The sequence below is a fragment of the Ursus maritimus genome, unplaced genomic scaffold, assembly GCF_017311325.1.
Source record: "Ursus maritimus isolate PB19 unplaced genomic scaffold, ASM1731132v1 scaffold_3, whole genome shotgun sequence".
NCBI lineage: Eukaryota > Metazoa > Chordata > Mammalia > Carnivora > Ursidae > Ursus > Ursus maritimus.
The window spans coordinates 101600438-101620509 of NW_024425563.1; the positions used below are offsets into that span (position 1 = coordinate 101600438).

Sequence of the window (20072 nt, forward strand, 5' to 3'; positions counted from 1 at the left end):
TATGGTGTTACTTTTTTTTTAACAATTGTAAGATATATTTATTATTTTTCTGACCAAAGTGCAATGATTTTTAAATCTCTTTAAACAAATAACTGAAAGTAATCAAGAAAATACAACAAAATGGGAAATTAAGCATTAGATGTTTTTACTTCATATCAACCCAACATTTAGTCTAGAAAACAAACAAAAACACTTTGAATGAAGTGTTACTAAAACGTTAACCAAATAATTTACCATAAACCTAATACATGTATTTCAAGTTTCCATTGCTAGGAATTTTATTAAGATCAGTTTAATCGTTAGTAACACTATATAATAGAGCACAGGAACACATGTCATTAGATGTGATATTGCCCCTTACCCTCAGATTTATGTCAGAATAAAGCTGACAGTTCTGCCAGGCTCTGAACCCCCAGTGACCCCATCCCAATCCCTGGAAGCAAAGAGGATGCCCTGTCACACAACTTTGTATAAGTTGTAATAAAACAAAGCTTAAGTTTTCTTACCTTTCTATAGGAAAACTCAGTTATTTGATAAATACTAAAACACTTCTAGAAATTCATTTTATGAGTTTGTTTACCAAACACATTTTGCAAGAACCGGTTACACAAAAAGTTCCTTTGGAATTTGGTCCAAAAATTCACTTAACAGCTTGGAAATTTAAAACCTGCAAGAAAATGAGAAAGTGGGGAATCCCTAATCCTAACATGTTGTAATTATTAAAGGAATATACACATGTACTAAAAAGTTTTGCTCACAGAAGGCACAAACTATAAGAGAGTATCGTTTCTGAGTAAAAACAAATAACTAGCTGATATCCTTCTTTTTTTTGTGAGCACCATAGCTAAGATGAAGTTAGACCCAAATTTGCTGTCTACTCATATAACCAAAAAGAAAGAAAGAAAGAAAGAAAGAAAGAAAGAAAGAAAGAAAGAAAGAAAGAAAACTAAGATAAAAAGTTTAATTTGTCTTATTACATACTTTCCAGCCATTAATTAATCCAGCCATTATGAAAGATTAAATTTGTCTTAAAAAGAGATTGTAATAGCAGTTATCAAAGCAATAGTCAAGCATGATTTTGAGGATGCTTTCATGCTTAGAGGTAGCCTTCTTTGTCAAAAATCTTCACAACTTCATAAAAAACTTCATCAACAGACTTAGAGGCATCTATATTCTTGACTTTTCCCATTTCTTCATATAAGTCAATAATTGGCTTTGTTGACTGAAGATAGGTCTCAATTCTCTTTTCCAAGCTCCCTCTGTTGTCATCACTTCTACCACTACTTTTCCCCTCTCAAGACATCATTCAATACAGATTTCATTATTACAATAAAAACAAAAACAAAACAACAACAACAACAAAAACATGGAATGAAAGACACATCTGCCTTCCCATCCATGGTCTTCTTCCAACCTTGAAGGTTGTCTTGATTTCTTAGAAACCCATCAGTTAAGAATTTATTCATCTGAGCATTGGCAGCCATTGTCTGATCCTTTTCCCTCTTAAACAAACTGATGGTTATCTCAACTGGCACCATCTTTTTTCTTTAACGTACTTTTCAATGAGTTCACCATACTGTGAATCTGGGCTCTTCCTTTCATCGTGAAGAAGTTCTCCTGTAGAAAGGTGTGTGTAGCCATATTTTAGATCACTGATTTAGTGTAAAGAATATGTAACTCAGGAGCTGTCAGATAGATCCATACCTGCAGGGCACAGAGCTTCCATGCCCTCTCCAGGCAAGTGTTTCCCCCTGAATTTCCATGTGTTCACCAACCCCTGGTGTTGTTATTTCTTTATATGGGTTAAATTACTATCTAATGTTCTTTTATTTCAGCCTGAAAAACTCCCTGTATTATTTCTTGTAAACCAAATCTGAGACAAATCCTCTCAGTTTTTATCTGGGAATGTTGTGACTTCTACTTCATCTTTGAAGCACAGATTCAATGGATATTAAATTTTTGGTTGGTGGTCATTTTCCTTCAGCTCTTTAAATATGCCATCCTACTGTTCCTTCCCTCCATGGCTTCTTATGATAAATCATCTTTTAATCCTATTGGAGATCCTTGTATATAAAGAGTCTTATGGCCCTTGCTGATTTTTGTATTTGATTCTGTATTTGATTTTGGCTTCTGATGGTTTTATTATGATGTGTCTAGGAGTGAATCTCTTTGAATATGTTCTACTTGGAGATTTTTTTAGTTTTTGTATGTGTAGAGCAACAGCGTTCATCACATTTGAGACGTTTTGGCTACTATTTCCTCAAGTATCCTTTCTCTATTCCCTTGTCTTCTGGAACTCCCAAAGTTTGTATGTGGATATGTTCAATGGTGTCTCAGATTTCCAGGATTTATTTTTTAATTTTTTCTTCATTTTTAATTTTCTGGTCTTCAGCCTAGATATTCTCAATTAACCTTCCTTCAAGTTCACTAAATCTTCCGCTATTCAGAACCCACTGTATTTCATTTATTGTGCTCTTCAATTCCAGAATATCTGTTTGGTTTATTTTTAAAATTTGCATTTATATCAATATTCTCTATTGGTAAGATTTTGTTCAGGTACTTTCCTTTAGTTCTTTAGACATGATTCTTTTATTTATTTGAACGTGTTTAAAATAGCTGACTTAAAACTCTCGTCTAATGAGTTCAATGTTTGAGTTACTTAGGGACAATTTCCACTGACATTTTTTGTGTGTGTATTGGCCATACTTTCCTACTTCTTTTCATGTCTTATATGTTTTTTTCAACCTGGACACTCTAAGTGATATAATGTAGCAAATCTGGAATCAGATTCCCCTTTTCTCAGAGTTTATTGTTGTTGTTATTGTTGCTTTTTTTCATGTTGTTGTTATTGTTTGTTTGTTTTAGTGACTTTCTTATACTAATTCTGCAAAGTCTATATTCTTCATCATGTATGGCCACTGAAGACTCTTCAATTAGGTCAGTGATCAACTATTGATTGAATATTGATTTTCTTAAAACAATAAGACTCCCAATTTTTGCTGAGGTTTGTGTGGTATGCATTCAGTGTTCTGGCAGACAGTTTACAACACTGCCTTATTCTGCACTTCGTAGTTGCACAGAGTCTCAAGATTAGCCAGAGGAAAGAGATTAGGACAGTCTCAGATTTATTTTCAGCATCTGCCCAGTCCTGTGCACGAATGTGGTTTTCTAGTCCCAAGAATACGTCAAAACTTTTCAAAGCTCTTTGTGTTTATCTCATGCCACAGTTTTTCCTTTTAAGTTTTTCAGTTGGTTTCTTGTTTGCCTGAGTTACATCACCACCTGAGGCGGTTGCAATGTTCAACCAATTGACACTGATTTTCCCCAAACATGCCACAGAAAAGAATTGAACAAACTCTAAATCACTTCTAATACAAATAAGCTTGGTGTGAGGTATTTCAAGTAACTGCCAGATATGTGAAATAATAACAATTATTTGGGTCGTTGGGAAAGTTCCAAACCTATTCTTCTCTCTCCAACACGTATTTGGCTGCCGGTTTTCATGGCTACCATTATTACAAGACTGTTGGTTTGTAAGGCTCCCTTGAAGCTAGGGACAGCAGAAGGGGAAAAGGGCAATTTAACTTTTCACTAAGCTTAATCTTACTGAGATTCAACTATTTTTCTTGAAAAAATATAGCTTGGATTATTGCCAGTCTTTGGTTAATTTATAGAATTCTGTAAAAGTTTATTTTAATAATTTTTACAAGATGTCTGATGCTTTCGTAAGGAGTAAATTTTTGGAGGTAACTAACCCCATTATTGTGGAAGTGCTTTCCTATATATTGTTTTTAAATTCGGTACTGGCTGATAAAGCTTCATTGAAACCAAAGATCTAAGGCTCTAAATAATAGCCTTAGCATAAAAATATCCTTTAAATCCAGTGTTAATGCTACTGCTTATTTATTCAGCTCTCTCTGTGATACAGATATAGGTACAAATTAGATATATATTAGAAACAAGAGAAAGAAGAGCGAGATATTTAAAGAACTGACTCATACAATTGTAGGGGCTGGTGGCAAATCTGAATTTTGGGCAAGCTGGTAGCCTGAAGATTCAAGTAGAAGTTGATGCCAGTCTTATATTCAGACTGGGAACACCTTCACAGGGTCTATGTTGCAGTCGGGAAGGAAAATTCTTTCTTCTCTGAGAAACCTCAGTCTTTGCTCTTAATGCCTTTAACTAATTAGGTAAAGTCCATCCACGTTATGGAGAATAATCTCCTTCAGCTAAAGTAAAATTATTTTAAATGTTAATCACATCTAAAAAATACTTTTCAGAAACATCTAGTGTTTGACCAAACAACTGGTCACTGTAGTCTAGCCACACTGAAACATAATATTGATCATCACACTTGCACATGAAGGCAGAGTTGAAATGGGATTCAAGGCTGCTGCTTCTATTGACTTCAGGTCCATCTCTCCAGGTCTCTTGGTCCTTCCCATCCATGTTTTGGCTTTATCTTTAGACAGGTAGATGCCACAGTATTCCCAGACCTCTCTTTCATTCATGCAGGACAAATCCTGAAGAAGAAAAACATAGCATGCACTAGCTCACACAAACAAACAAACAAAAAAGAATGTGCTCGAACCCTTTTCAAATATCAGCTAGCATCACTTTGGGCCAAATGTGTTCACATACTTGAGAATTAATCTCTCTCTGGAAAGATAGAATTGACCCTAGTTGGACAAGGTGCATCCTTGTAGATGAGGCTAGGGTTAGCTTCTCTGAGTCCCGTTGTATGGAAAAAGAATAGACAACTGAACAAATAGGAGCTGTCTTGGGAATGTTGGAGGGGAATGGGTACAAAGTAGCCATCTACAATGTCCTCAACCTCTACAAACCAAACCAAACTGGTTCTTAAGACAACAGTGGGGACTCCTGGGTGGCTCCGTTGGTTGTGTCTGCTTTTGGCTCAGGTCATGATCTCCGGGTTGTGGGACTGAGTCCCACATTGGGCTTCCTGCTCAGCAGGGAGTCTGCTGCTCTCACACTCTCCCTCTGCTCCTCCCCACTGCTTGTTCCCTCTCTCAAAAAAATAAACAAAATCTTTAAAAAATAAAAAAAAAATAAAGACAACAGCGAAACAACAGCATCAGGAGCAGCCACAGCAAAACTCATCGAAAGGACAAAATGCAGACAGAAATAATGAAATAAGAATAGAAATGCCTAAACAAACACTCTGAGAAATAAAACTGGGGCATGACTACCGCTAGAATATTTTTAATTAAAGAACACTTTGAACAAATTACACCAATATTTTATTTTGAACTTATTTTGTTATGAAAATAATGTTTAGGAATTTACAAATTAAAATTATTTATTTTAAAAAAGTATTTATTTTTAAATGAGTAGAATGCCTAAGTAAAACAAGGAAATAGAGAAATTAAACTGTTGTCATCTCTACTTTTTCACCAAAAAGATCTAGTTACAGATGTGGTTTTATAAACAAGTTCTGCCAACCTCAAGAAAGGTGAGAAAAAAATAATTGCAAGATGATTCAGAGAATTTGAAAAGAAATGAACTTATCCATTTCATTATATGAGTGTATTTTAACATTGATACCAAAATAAGACAAATAGAGACAAAAAAATATGGCCCAATCTAACTTATGAGTGTAGATGCAAAAATCCTTTAAAAAGGAGAGCAAATTAAAACTCACACAAAAAAAATTACTAGTCAAATTTGGCCTCAGGTGTGCAGACAATATTTCAACATTACGAATCTATGCATGTAAGTCACCCTATTAATGGTCAAAATCCATTAAAAAAACAAGACTAGGAGAATACAAGAAAATACATAAAAAAATAAAATTAACAAACATTAATGATGAAATATTCTGAGATATTTAATACATACCAGTGATAAAAGTTTTGAGCAGAGGGAAAAAATAAAACTTTAAATAAAAAATATTTTTTATAAAACCTATAGTAAACTTCACACTTAGTGTTCCATTTTAGAAGTGTTCCAATTAAATTCAGGTGGAAACCAGTCATAACCATTATAACACCTAGTGTTCTATTATCAAACAGAACCAGAGCCAGACTCTCCTTAAAGGGATAAAGACTGATTTTATTCAGAAATTTGCAATATGGGAAAAGAGACCTCTGTATAGAACTAGGCTCAATTTTTTTTTCTTTTTTTTTCTTTTTTAATGATTTTTTATTATATTATGTTAGTCACCATACAGTACATCCCCGGTTTCCGATGTAAGGCTCGATGATTCATTAGTTGTGTATAACACCCAGTGCACCATGCAATACGTGCCCTCCTTACTACCCATCACCAGCCTATCCCATTCCCCCACCCTCCTCCCCTCTGAGGCCCTCAGTTTGTTTCTCATAGTCCATAGTCTCTCATGTTTCATTCCCCCTTCTGATTACCCCCCTTTCTTTATCCCTTTCTTCCCCTACCGATCATCCTAGTTCTTATGTTCCATAGATGAGAGAAATCATATGATAGTTGTCTTTCTCTGCTTGACTTATTTCACTTAGCATTATCTCCTCCAGTGCCGTCCATGTGTAGCAAATGTTGAGAACTCGTTCTTTCTGATAGCTGAGTAATATTCCATTGTATATATGGACCACAACTTCTTAATCCAGTCATCTGTTGAAGGGCATCTCGGCTCCTTCCACGATTTAGCTATTGTGGACATTGCTGCTATGAACATTGGGGTGCATATGGCCCTTCTCTTCACTACGTCTGTATCTTTGGGGTAAACACCCAGTAGTGCAATGGCTGGATCATAGGGTAGCTCAATTTTTCACTTTTTAAGGGACCTCCACACTGTTTTCCAGAGTGGCTATACCAACTTGCATTCCCACCAACAATGTAGGAGGGATCCCCTTTCTCCACATCCTCTCCAACAATTGATGTTTCTTGCCTTGTCTATTTTTGCCATTCTAACTGGCGTAAGGTGGTATCTCAGTGTGGTTTTGATTTGAATTTCCTTGATGGCTAATGATTTTGAACATTTTTGCATGTGTCTGTTAGCCATTTGTATGTCTTCATTGGAAAAGTGTCTGTTCATATCTTCTGCCCATTTTATGATTTGTTTATTTGTTTCTCGTGTATTGAGTTTGAGAAGTTCTTTGTCGATCTTGGATACCAGTCTTTTATCTGTAGCATCATTTGCAAATATCTTCTCCCATTCCGTGGGCTGCCTCTTAGTTTTTCTGACTGTTTCCTTGGCTGTGCAGAAACTTTTAATCTTGATGAAGTCCCATAAATTCATTTTATCTTTTGAGAACTAGGCTCAATTTTGAATACAATAAGACAGCTGAGGATTTATAGCCAAGAAAAAGATGTGTGTGGGGGTGTGGTTCAGTGTACGGAAAATTACTAAAAAGAGACATCAACTGTTAGAGGGGATTCTTGCCGAGGCAGCCAGGGTGACCAGATGTGAGGAGGGGAGGAGGAGGAATTTGACTAGATATTGAGACTAATCACTTAATCAGGACGGGTGGATTCCATCTAAACTAACAGCAGCGTTCTTGCTAAAACTAAGCTATGCAAGTCTGGAAAGGATAGACCAAGGTCAAGGACTTGTCAAAAGCAACCTGACTAAAGTTTGGCCAAGGACAGCATTTTGTCACCATATTTTATTAGAAACTCAAGGCAAAAAACAAAACAAGAAAAAAAGTAGCAAAAGATTTAAAAAGAGAAAGCTAATTTTTCCTTGCTTTAAAATTCTGCTTTATCTATCCAGAAAATGCAAAGGACTCTACAAATTGTAGAGCATGCTGATTTGCTAGATAAATTTAAAAATGGGAATAGCAACAGCATTGTAAAAGCAATAGCCACTTAGAAAAATTAAAGTGCCAATATTTTACTTTTTCCCACCAAAAGAGTCTATTTAGAAAAATAATTTTGGAAAAAAAATACAGAAATATTATTGAAATACATAAAAAATGAAGCAAAATGAGATAACCCATTTCATGAATATGGAAATGCAATTCTGATAAAATTATTGATAATAATAATAATTAAAGCCAACAAAATAAACAATAAACAGTAATTAAAGCCAACTTTTATTGAGCATCTTCCATGTGTCAAGCACCTTTTCCAAGTACTTTGCAAAATGTACGTTATTTAATTCTTACATCATTATGAAGATTGCACAATGATTCTGTTCATTTTCAAGGTGTAGAAACCAGGCAGGCAAAGGTTAACCATTACTTACTATCACAATGAAAGCAAGAAGCAGAAGTGGAACTAACACTTTCACATTCTAATCTAAACATTTAGCACAACTTCAATTTCAAAAAATCCGAAGGAAAAAGTAATTCTTGATGTATGTTTCTGTTATATCACTCTGTGAATTTTTCTATATTAAAATTTTTAATAAGAAGAAATGAAGCAAAGTATATTCTAAGTAGGCAGAGGGTTGGTTAGCGGCAAAATACAATGGTGCACTCACAGGTCGGGAGCAAAGTAAGATGTATACACAAATGCACCTGGAGAAATAGTGTAATTTCAACATTTGCCAGACTAACAAACATAAGGTAGATGGATCTTGGATGAATTTTAATAAGTGATCATGATTTCTGTTATAGATAATTCACCTGTCTACAATGGGTAAGGTAGAATTGAGAAGTCAAACAAGAGACAAGGCAGACAACACAATTAGAAGGACACAGTAATTATCCAAATGAGAGTTGATGCCCACTCAACAGTAAATATAAAGCTGGTGAGAACAGGACTTAGGAAGGAAGCATTAAAGAAGTAAGAATGGCTAGACATGGGGATGATGGGAAGCTGAATGCCATGTATCTGGCTTTCACGATTAGAGCTAGAATGAAATGGATCTACATATTGTGACAGGAAGAATAGGATTGGAAAGGAAATTATTAAATATGCTTAAGCTTGATTACGGAAATGAAGGGTAACACTTCCGCATCTGAGTCCAAAACTCAGGAAGAATGTCAGGACAAAAGTAGAAGTTGGACAGCACAAAATTAGGAAAAGGATGAGCTAAAGGCAGAATGTTGGAGAATGTGATGTGTTACCCACAAAGGAGGAGGTGGACGATTTTGTGGAACAGGCAGAAAAGTGATTACTTAAAGGATAAGAAGAACCATGAGAGAGGTTGGTGATGGGATCAAGGGAATAGAGTTTCAAAGAGTGAGTGACCCACAGTATAAACAACTCAGTCAAACTAAGGTATAGTAAAATAAGAACAGCAAGAGCCCATTCTACTTGGCAGGGTGTTGAGCACCAGATGATTTTGTCAGTTCTTGTACTGCAGCATGAAATATGGCAGATGTAATGCCTTGAGTTATCAGGCAATGAGAGGGATGAGGTCAAAGAACGGACTATTCCTGTAAGAAGACTGGTTGAGAAAGGTAGGGGAGGGGCAGACAGAGAGAAGCAGCAGCAAGAAAGGAAGGTGGAATGAGGGAAAGGGAATATTGTTATTGCTGTTGTTTAACAATGAGATGTTTCCAGTCTTAGAGGAAAGAGTTAAAAGAGGGAGAGTTTTAAAGAGAGAAATAATTTATGAAGTCAGTTCTTGGAGGTTACAAAAACCTTGAGCAAAAGTGGAATCCAAGTGCATGCTCTATCAGAGTTAGAGAGAACCATTTAGGAATAAAGTGTAGTCTCTGAACGGACCAGTACTCCTCAAGGTCTGGTCCATACACCAGGAATGTTAGGAGTATGTGGTCCACTGAATTAGAATCTCTGTGGCTGGAACCCAGAAATCCACCTTGTAAGAAGAACCCTGGGTGATTCCTATGTATTTTAAATTTTTCATAATGTCATGAGTGATAGTTCACAAGGATGTGGACAGAACAAAACCTCACTTCACAAGGAGGTGAATAGAACAAAAAATCTTCAGACAAGATTTTTAAATCCACCTTTATTACAGTCATATCTAATCAAGGAACTAGAGCACAAGGAAACTGAATAGGGATTTGAGAAGATGACTTTCCTGTTTCAGGCTTTCATCAAGGGAGCTAAATGTGACATTAACTTTATAAATTGTATTTATTAGTTCCAACTTGTGTATTACATATTTATATATTTAAATGCATGAGATATATGTATGCAGCCTGATTTTTAAAAAATAGCTATCTTAGAAAGCCGGCATTTCAAAATATTTCTACAAAACATATTGTTGAACAAAACTTTAAAAAATTATATTAGAATTATCATAAATGAGAAGTGACTTGTTTGAAATACAGCAAATACATATGATATGTCATATACATATGAAATAATATTTATGGACCTGTTTCCCATTGGATTTGACTCTCTATACATGAAAACTCAGTCTTAAGAAGGGTAGCATAAACTGAAGAAGATTAGATTTACTGGCCCTTTATTAGCCTTTGCAAAACTTTTTGGCCTTTCCTTTATCATGTCCCTTCTGGAGAGTTCACTGATCTCTTGAGATGCTCACTATCTAATTGCTGTGTTATCCAATGAAATTGATTTTAAAAGGAGTCTAGTGTAACCCAGAAAGAAGCGCATATTCCAGTGAGATGATTTTTATTCTTGGATTAATTCTTGGATTAATTCTTGGACTAGAATTTTGGGTATACAGAAATTATATAACTTTTCTTCTAACACTTTACTAAAGTTTTAGTTTGAGTCTTGATTTCTGCATAATAGCAAATAATTGAATTGTAGTAAAAGAGTTTTTAGAGTTATTCTATTCTAATTTCAACATTAGGTATTCTTCATTTCTTGCTTTTCCTTCCTCCAAAAAACCTCTCAGTTCTGTGAGTCCTCAGTCGTAACATTGAATCAAAGAATGCATCTGGTTGAGAGTCATCTTGCAGTTTTGTCTTCCACAATGTACAATTACGCCTTCCGGTCTTTGCCTAGCCCAACTGCACTCATGAAGTAGCTAGTTCTTCTCTTCCTGAGTGTCTGCTGACATTCAGTTGAACTCCATCTTATAAGTTGTTTGCTGTTATCTGCATCTTCTGGTCAAGACTACATTTTAGCATCAATTCTTTCTCTCAACTAATTTTAGACTCTTCTCAGCAGCATGGTTGCCCACCCACATTAGAGTAATGGTCAAGGAAATCTCTAAAACACTATCCCTCAGATTTACTGCTTTGTGTTGTAATTACCTGGAATGAAACATCAATTATCTGTACTCTGACTTCACAAAAAGTGTCTGCTGGTTCTATTACGTGTTGTGAAATTTTGATAGGATGGGTGGCAGAAACAGGTCTCCCAGCAACGAACCACATGTTGGATTGTTCTTTCCTAAGGGACACTGCCACTCTTCTAATCAATCAGACAAGAAAGGGATGTTGTGGCTTTCCATCTACTCCCTTTCCACTATATTAAATATATGGGCTGAAATATGTGATAGTAGAGGATTAGATAAATACCATTTGATATAGTAATTCTACTACTGGGTACTTACACAAAGAAAATGAAAACAATTTGAAAAGATATATGCACCCCTATGTTTATTGCAACATTATTTACAGTCATCAAGATATGGGGGGAACCCATGTACCCATCAATAGATGAATGCATAAAGATGTGGTATATTTATACCTTAGGATATTTCTCATCCATAAAAAAGAATAAAATCTTGCCATTTGCAACAACATGGATAGATCTAGAGGGAATAATGCTAAGTAAAATAAATCAGGCAGAAAAAGACAAATAACATATGATTTCACTCATATGTGAGATTTAAAAAACAAACAAATGAACAAAGAAAAAAGAGAGAAAAAGACTCAAAATACAAAAAACAAAATGATGGTTACTAGAGGAAGGTGGGTCAGGAGATAGGTGAAACAGATACAGGGCCTTAAGAGGTACAAACTTCCAGTTACAAAAAGTAAGTCATGAAGTTGAAAAGTACAACATAGGGACTATAGTCAATAAGATTGTCATAATGTCATTTCATGACAGATGGTGACTACACTTATTTAGTGAGCACTGAGTAATATATACAATTGTGGAATCATAATGTTGTACACATGAAACTAACAATGAATCATAATTATACTTCAATAACAGTTAAAAATAAAGTATATAGAAAGAGAAAGAAAGAAACTGAAATATGTGATAGTAGAGGATTAGAGAAATATATTTAGGAAATTTATGAAAATAAAACTTAGAACTATGACAACTTAGCCATAAGTTGCTAAATAGAAAGTCTAAATTAGAGGTCAACTTTAGTAGACCCAACACACCATCCCGTTTATCCAATATTTTGTAATGTCTTTTTTAACACTGAAATTTAAATATAATTTTCTAATAAACTACCTACACATAAAAGTTCTAAAATAATTTATAGTGGCCTTATTATAATGTAAGTTCTTATAGGAAATACTTTACAGGAAAAACATATATATTTCAAAACTAGAAGAAATAATAGAAGCTTATATCAATAATAAGTAAGTTTAGATTTAGGTGAAGTAAAATGGTGATATAGCATTTTTTAAAAAAAATTGAAGAGAAATGAAAGAGCAGCTGCAGATTTTAAATTTGGACACTAGAAGGACACCTGGGTGGCTCAGTCGGTTAAGCATCCGACTCGATTTCACCACAGGTCATGATCTCAGGGTCATGAGATCCAGCCCCACAGTGGGTTCTGCCCTGGGCGTGGAGTCTGCTTAAGAGTCTCTCTGTCCTTCAGCCCCTCCCCCTGCCGCTTGCACAGGCATGCACTCTCAAATAAATAAATAAATAAATAAGTAAATATTAGACATTAGAATAAAAATTAGTTTGAGAATAAGTAAGAATAAGCCATTCATTTTTGTGTCTGATAAGAGGTAAATCACCTTAACTTAAGGAAGAATAACAAGTCAGGACCAATCAGTTTCAAAGGTGAGAAAATAAGATGTTCTTGCATATGATCTGGACCTTATTTAAAGTATATCAAAATAAATTTCTTTAACATGTTATGAGGTGCGATTGTAACAAAATATAATAGGAAATTTTTTTTGTACTTTGTGACTTATCACATATATCCAGATACATTTAATCTTGGGGATGATATTTTAAATAGGTAATTGGAGAGAAAAGAGGTAATATACAATTTAATGTGAAACCTTATGGACAATACCAGGATAAGCCTGAAGAACAACAGGCAACCCTCAGATTTAAAAATAATAACATTTAATTTTCAAAACAGGTTTTTTTCATTCTGCTTCAATAACTATAAAAATATATACACTGAAAACATAATGTTGATTTATTAAATTATTTTAATAATTTTTAATAATTATTAATAAAATTAAAGAGATTCTTGTATTCATTGATGGTAACTTAAAATTGGGTCTAAATATTCTATAAGGACTCTGAAATTGATTTCTTTGTTTCTGCATTAACTACACAACTGCACTGAATCTGTTTTCAACCAAATATGTAACTAAGAAATGTTACAATAACTAATTTAGTTTCTTTGTAAATAATTGTAAAAAAAATATGTGATTTTGCTTCATTTAATTTGAAGTGAGTCTCCTAGGTACATACTTACTTAGAATTATTATGGGTTTTTTTTTTTATAAATCAACCCTTTTATCTTTATAAAATACTCTTCTTTAACTTGAAGTGCTTATTTCTGATATTAGTACACCAGGATTTTTTAATGCTTGAAGTTAGCATGGTCTATATTTTTCAATTAGTTTACTTTCACCTTCAGCCTGTGTCCTCATATATCAAGTACCTCTCTTTTAAATAGAATTACTTGAGTCTTGCTTTTTAAAAAAACTAAAAAACAAAAAAACCCAGATTGACAATCTATATCTTCTTAATTGGACTTTTAATTGTTTTTTAATTATTTAGTCCAACATTATTTAATGCAATTATATATGTGGTTGAATGTGTGGTTTGTTTTCCATTTGTTTTATTTATTTTCTTATTTACAACTTTGTTTTGATTATTCAAATGCTTATTTTCAGTATTCTTTTTATATACTCTATTATTTTTTAGCTATATCATTTTGGATTTCTTGTTTGTTTATAAATTAGTACTGTAGAAATTGCATAACCAGCCTTAAATTATCACAATCTGCTGTGCATTAATATCATATCACTCTTTGTAGATGCATAAACCTTAAAATATTATAATTCCATTTATATGTCTTCCCATTATTTGGGCTACAATCTTATATGGTTTACTTCCAAGAAAACCATAGCACATGTTTATAATTTTTGCTTAAAAATATCAATTGTCACCCTCTATTAAACAATGTTTGTATTAAAGGCGATATACAAATGAAAATGACTGAATTTCTAACAAAAAATGATAATGGAAAATAAATATATCAGAATCTATAGAATATATTAAAAACATTGATCAGAGGAAATTTGATGCCACTATACACTTTTGTAAGTAATAAATAAATAAATAAATAAATAAAAATGAATTAAGTTCCCAGCCCAAAATCATAGAAAAGGAGCAACATACTAAACCAGAAGAAGGCACAAGATGGAAAATAATAAAAGAAAAAACTAAAGTGATAGAGAATAGAAAAAGATTAAACCTAATAATGAATGAATCAAAATCCTGGTGTTTGAAAAATATGATTAAATATATAAGTCATTGCTTAATTTTTAAAAATATATTGCCAAAGCATGAAAATATGAAATAAAAAATAAGCAAGAAGGTCAAATAGTCATTAGTATAGAAGAAAATACATTTATATTTAAATCTTAAGCTATTTTGAAGACGTCCATGTACATAAATGTGAACATCACATCGGAAGGGATAATTTATTTTTTCTTTTTTTAATTTAAATAGTTAACACATAGTGTAGTATTTGTTTCAGGAGTAAAATTTAGTGATTCATCACTTACATATAACACCCAGTGCTCATCACAAGTGCCCTCCTTAATGTCCATCACCCATTTAGCCCTCCCCCACCAAACTCCCTTCCAGCAACCCTCAGTTTGCTCTCTATGATTAAGAGTCTCTTATGGCTTGCCTTCCTCTCTGGGAAGGGATAATTACTTATTGAAATACAGAGTAAGACAATTAACCCATTAGAGGTAGAAAGCCTAAACAACTAATGTCTGGATGACATAGAGAATTTTACTATAGAACTACAGATTGTTTCACAGGGAATTTCTACCAAATGTCTGAACATCCAACAGTCCTGATACTCTACAACAGAGCCTCTGATTTTGTGCTACACAACTAGAGTAGTTAAAACAGACAGCGAGACAGAGAGAGAGAGGGAGGGAGAATTTCTAAAAAATAATAATGGAACACACACATATACATAAACACACAAAGATGTAATGTATTGGATATTGGCTCTAAAATAAATATGTCCATGTCTTAACTCCAGGGGTACCTGTCTTATTTGAAAATAGGGTCTTTGCAGATGTACCTAAGTTGAGAGTGGGTCCTAAACCCAATGATATGTGTCCTTAAAAGACACAGATTTAAGACGGAAACACATGGAAACAAAAACCATGTGAAAACGAAGGAAGAGATGGAAGGGCAGCCAGAGCCAAGGAATGCCAAGGAATGACAGCAGCCACCAGAAGACATGGAATGATGCTCCCTGAGATCTTCCAGGAGACGCCAGCCTTGCTAACAACTTGATTTTGGACTTCCGGCTTCTGGAACAACTGTGAAAATATAAAAAGTGCTGAAGATGCAACCTGGTTTCCTCTTCCTGCTTATGGCAAAATGTGAGAGGGAAGAGAAAGATTGAGGAAAGATCGGTAAGCAAAGGGAACCATGACTTGTTGATTTTGTAAGTTCTCAGCCTGTTCAGATCACAAAAGATGTTAAAACCAGAAAGTCTGCATTGTTGGTAAAGCTACTCTGGAGAGAAAGCCATGAGTGAGTGCGTCTGGAAAGCCCTTTTGGAAGAGATTAGGTGTGTGAGTCAAGAATCTAATTAATCTTCTTAGCAGAAAACAGGAGAAAATGGGATTTCTCAGGAAAAATACATGGAAGGCACTCTTGTCTAACTGTGTGGACCCCCTTGAAATGAAAAAAAAAAAAATCTGCAAGAGTTCTAATGAGATATTACAGCGCTAAAACCCTGCCAGCCAGGACTAAAAGGGATCCAGAGATGGGATAAAATACAGGAAAACTGTCACATCTCTGGGATTCCAGGGCAGGAACTGGAATGATAGAGCAACTAAGCTATAAACAAGTGCGGCTTATTAAAGAAAGGGAAGAGTAGTTCTGAGGGTAGAACTTCAGGTAAATGAAGAGGCCAGAGAGGGGAGGCTAGGGCCAGGACCAAACAAGCCTCCATGCGCCCAGAGTACAGCATCAAGACACAGAGAATTATTCTTAGGCCTTGAAATGTAACAAATTTTGACATTCTGGGCACTAGTGACACCGTTACTCCTTTTATTCTCACCCTTTTGTAATGGAAATGTCTATCCTATATGCCTATGTTAACCTTAAAAATTAAGCACCAGTAAAAAATGGGTTTATTCAGGAATAACAGAGAATTACAGCCTGGGACACAGTCATGTCTGCAGAACACAGCAGAGGAGCCCTCTCTCATGGAGGAAAGATGCGAGTTCAGAGAGGCTGTTAAAACAAAAAAATCCATTGGTGTAACTGGGAGCCGGAAGTATAGTAGCTTCTCATTGGCTGAGCTGTGGCTGTCTCTCATTGGCTGGGCTGTTGCCAGGGAAAAGAGAAAGCCTTTCTTCCTCCTGCTGGGATAGTAAAGTAGTATGGATTTGCAAGGTGGGTCCCTTTCTGTTGGGTCTGCAATGAACAACAAGTGGTAAGGGAATTAGAGCTCCACCGCCAGCCTCCCTTTAGACTCCATTCTGAATGACTTTTTAATTATTAATTTCATACCTGTCACACTATCTTATTTTAGAAGCAGAAAATTCAAAGAGTTGGAACAACAAAATATACCCAAGAAAAGCAAAAGTAAGCAATAAAGAAAACAAACAGAAATAAATAAGAAAACAGAGGAAAACCATATAACTAATAAATTCGTTCAAGAGCAATTTCTTTGAGGGAAATAACTAAAGAGTTATTGTGTCAGCTAAGTTAATCAAGAAAAAGAGGAAGGGGAATAGTAAATATACAAAATAACAAGTTAAATGTGAAAACAGCCAAATGTACAAGGGAATCAATAAGAGTATCATAGACTACTTTGCTCAATTCTAAGCTAATAAATTTGAAACAGAGAAAATGAATCATTTCCTAGCTTATAAATTATCAAGTTTGGCCTTAAAGAGACTAAAAATCTAAATGATCCAATTGTCATATCATGTATAAAATAATTTATTAAAAATCATCCCATAAATAGCAATGTGATCTGATTTTTAAAAAGCCTTGAAAGAACAGATAGTTCTAATACTTTAAAAATTATTCAGAATGTAGAAAAAGTATTTTCAAAATGTTTATCTCCTACATAAACTTGTAGCAAGTTCAAAGATACTACCAAAAAAAAAAATCCACAAAAACTACAAAACAGTCTTTTATGTGCAAATCCTCAAACAAAATGTTAGTAAATAAAATGAAGCAGCATAGTAAAATAATAATAATAAAACCTACAATATCTATTCTTGTTTTCTTAAGTTTTATTTTTTAATTATTTTTATTTTTTTAAGATTTTATTAATTTATTTGAGAGAGACCAGCAGGGGGAGGGGTAGAGGCAGAGGGAGAAGCAGACTTCCTGCCCAGCAGGGAGCCCATGCAGGGCTGAATGCCAGTACCCTGAGCTCATGACCTAAGCTGAAGTCAGACACTTAACTGACTGAACCACCCAGACGCCCCTTGTTTTTTAGTTCTAATAATTTTTTTTGGATGTTTTTAAAAATGCTTTATTCATCTATGGAGGTAATTACATATTGTCCTTTAGATATATTGATATATCATCATTAACATATTTATGTGGGAAATTTCACTGATGGAAGAAACCATACTTTTCATAGTGATGAAAACATGAATACAGGTGCCAGTTAAAACTGGATTTAAATCCCATTCCTGATAACTTCTTAGTTGGCTAATTCTGGATAAGCTGATTGTTTCCCTCCAGTATGTACTGTGTTGCTCTTTTCTGTTTTGGGTGTTTTGTTTTGTTTGTTTTGTTTCAAGATACCCCTTCTTTTTTGGTTTTCTTCAGTTTGACTCTAACCTACCTAAGTGGTATTTTCTTTCTAATTATTATTTTCGGGCTTCACTGGGATTCTGGATATGGGTTGGTGTTTTTCATCATAGTTGTGTTAATTTATACAATTATCTTTCAAAAAAATGTTGTTGCCCCAGGCTTTCTCTTATCTTTTGGGAGCTCAAATTACACATAATTTAGTCTGCTTCACATTGTCTCACAGGTCCCTGACTCTCTACTTTTTATTTTCAGTTGTTTTTCTCTGTTAACTTCAAGTGACCAGTTCTTAATCTGCTTTTAACTACACTGATCTGCTATTAACCCTATCCAACATTTCTATTTCAGATATTTTATTATTTTCTGACTTCTGTTTAAGCCTTTTTAGAGTTTTCATTTCTCTTACAAAATTCTGTATTTCTTCACCCATTCCTTCCTATATTTAAAAATAATAATAATAATACTTGTTTTCAAGTCTTTTACATTAATTTCAATGACTGGGTACTCAGAATTTGCTTATTTTCTTTCTGGTCATTTTATTTATTTTCTTTGTGTTTATTTTAATTTTTTTTAATTCCTGGTATTATTTAAAGATTTAAAAAGTGAAGAATGGAGTATATTTTTAAATTGCACTTATTGTTTTCGCAGAAATCGCAAACCTTCTGTAGCTGGCAGTTATGATGAGGAGCTGATGATTTTGATTCCTCCATGATTGATCTGATCTGGAACTGACCACACTTTTATTGAGTACATTTAAAGTGAACCAAGACTTTAAACTCTACGCCAGCATCACCAAAAGGCTAAAACTTTTGATCTTATATGGTTTGAGCCAGAGGGAATTGTTCCAGTTTCAGATAGTTTCTCTTCAACTTTGTATTCAATTTTGTCAGGACCTCAGAATCCAAGCACATTGAGAATACACGACGTTTCATAAATTCTCTTTGATTTACTACCTCTTCGTGACTGCTTCCTTGGTTACAGTCTGATGAGAGGGTGGCAGAGAAACATTGTGATTAAGCTATTTATTTTCCCTTTTGGGGCTCTCCAGATATCAACCCATCCCTCTAGCTTATACTGCCACTCAAAGCTTGATTTATGTCTTCTCAGTCCTGCAAATTTTCCAGTCTCCAGTCGATGACAGACCCACTTTTCTGCATACCAGTCTATAGATAATGCCATGGTTCTCTGCTAACACATGAAGGATTTGTACTTCTCTCTCTTTAATCAACCAAACCTTTCTTGCACCCACTGCTTTTCAGTAGTGTCATAGAAATGTATGATTTTATTTTATCCATTAATCTTTTTTCTCTTTTTGTTAAAAGTGACAATCATTAACATTTTACTACATTCCAACTAGAAGTGAAAATAATATCCTTAATTTTTAACTAATGACATAAAATGTCATTATTATAATATAATAAACATTATGTATTTAAACAATTTCCTTTAGAGACCCATCTTACTTCTGTGTAAGATAAAATGTTACATCTTCCTCGTTGTTAGAATTTACCAAATAATCTGTTATTTAAAGGATTGATGTTATATTAATTGATAGCACTCATGTTGTGTCATTCCACGATTTGTCAAGTATTTTACTAAGATCTTTTAATAAATAAACGTTACCAGTAATAATGATATAAATAAGCAAAATATTTGATGTTATCTACCAAAATGCTATAAATCCATGTTGTGGGCCAATTATAACAGTGGTTTCCTCTGTTACAGAAACAATGACATCGGTAAAAGGAATTATTTTTTCTATGAAATAATTTTTAAGGAATACGTATAATAGCAACCCCATTGTATCCATCATAATTATGTTAAAATAGCATTTCCTCTATGACTTTTTCATTCCTTAAACAACCTATACATGCTATTAGTTAAACTTCATTTGTAATATAGGATGATTTCAATGCATTGTAATAAAAATTTGTTGTACTATACTCTGTTACATGGTTATTTGTAAAATGTTTTAACATCTCATTGATTCTTCTTAAAAACAGTATCATTGCTCAATTGGACAGAGATATAACTTTACTTGAATTTTT

General features: G+C 34.0%; 1 pseudogene; it reads right to left on the reverse strand.

Annotated features, from left to right (window-relative positions):
• Nucleotides 1–945: 945 nt before the first annotated feature.
• LOC103674662 lies at nucleotides 946–18734 on the reverse strand (annotated as a pseudogene).
• Between the last annotated feature and the right edge of the window lie 1338 nt (nucleotides 18735–20072).